This window comes from Cyprinodon variegatus, unplaced genomic scaffold (genome assembly GCF_000732505.1).
Source record: "Cyprinodon variegatus isolate N-32 unplaced genomic scaffold, C_variegatus-1.0 Scaffold145, whole genome shotgun sequence".
NCBI lineage: Eukaryota > Metazoa > Chordata > Actinopteri > Cyprinodontiformes > Cyprinodontidae > Cyprinodon > Cyprinodon variegatus.
Window position 1 is genome coordinate 644604 of NW_015150598.1, and position 1843 is coordinate 646446.

Here is a 1843-nt window from a genome sequence, read left to right on the forward strand (position 1 = left end):
TCTACTTTCTAGCCATTAAGTTAATATCTAGCGTGCTATGAATGTATTGGTTATATTGCAGAAGACTTGTAAAAGACTTTTTTCTTTAAGTATTTTCAACAAAAAGCAATGGCAGATTTGAATACACTTAAAGGTATCAGGCTTATACACTGAAGTCGCTGTGATGCATCTAATGGGGGAATTTGAAAAGTAAGATATACCTCAGACAAATTTTTAAAACCTGTTGATTTGCTACCCCATGGCAATTTTTTTAAAGTTCAATAATTTCCTGAAACTTTAGTATTAAGTAGATGTACACGGAGTATTGAGCTTGGGTACTATCTAAGATTTAACCTCTGTTTTTTCCCTGTTCTGATCATTGTCTGATAGGATAGTTTTACATTGTTTGACATTTCCCTAATCCTCATGAAATGTTTTACAACTACAAAGCTGAGGGTACCTACTTGAGTTTTATTCCAACCCACACACCCCTTGACAGTGAAGAACAAGAGTACATCCTCTGTCATTGAAGATCATGAAGGTAACACACGAGAGGTGTAACAGAAACGCTTCAGATGATGAATTACTGAATGACATTTTCTAAGAGCTTCCATAGCTTTTTAACTCGTTATTGAGTTTCTTCAAGTACATGCCTCATGAAACACAAGCCAAAAGTTTACAAAAAGGACAGAATTGAAAACACAACAGTTTTAAACCAAACAACTAGTTAAAGTTTGCACATTGTTGACAGATTGCTCAATGCTGTAAGAATTTAAAGACTTATTTTTGTTTTTTGAGTTTTTGAGGCATTAGTGGCTCGTTTTCTCGAATCTAGGGTGACAGATGTCCTGATCATTGTTTTTTTTCTTGTAAATAATTCGTTGAATTTTAACCTGACTCATGAGTGTTTTATATGTGAATCAAATCATTACGTCACATCATGACTTAATAATATTTCGTTACCTTACTATTTTCTCTTACTGCTCTTCAGTACTGCAGTTATTTTTTACATTATCTCTTAGTGCTCTTTGATATTTTCTCCCCAACAGAAAGTACCCAGGGCTCAGCCTTCACTGGTTTACGTGTCTTTTCTCTTATAACTTTGGCTGAAATAAACTTTCTCCCAGTGTTTCTGCATTTTGCATTACATATTTTCTGGATGAAACTATTGACAAAGCCATCGATGAAATTACCTTTTGTGCTCTTTTGGTTTGTCTTTCTCCTGGCTCATGTCTTCAATGTTAAGCTGTCTGTTTTTCCAGTATCTTGCATTCGATTAGGCCATGCCTGTCCACAACTTTGTTTGTTCTGTTTTTATTTACTTTAGAATCTAGCAAAGTATTTTTTTTTTTTTACAAACTGTGTCTTTTCCTTGGACAGAAACACGAACAGTCTTAGCAGACAACAGTTTTGTTCTAAATTGCTTGCAGAAAACACCCTTGGACGTGTACTTTTTTTTAGACCTACTCTGTCCTCATTTTGTCCTCACATACCCTAGCTGGCCATGGCTGATTTTGAGCCTGGTTCTTTAATTATATATAACAGCAAACAAATGACAGAAAATTAGTAAAAAGCTTTTTAAGTGTAAAGAAAAACATAGATACACTTTAAAGCCTTTAAAACAGTTATTTACATTATTTTGATGTCAAGAGATTTTTATTTTATTTTATCCACCCCCCCCACCACCACAAAAAAAAAAAAAAAAAAAAAAAAAAAAAAAAAAAAAGGAAAAAAGCTAAGAGACTTAGGGTGACCTGGATTATTTAGTTCAGACTAACTCATTCTGACAGATCTTCCAGCCCTTTTATATGACTTCACTGCAGGATAAATAATAAAAGGGTCAGATGGAGAAAGACACAACATT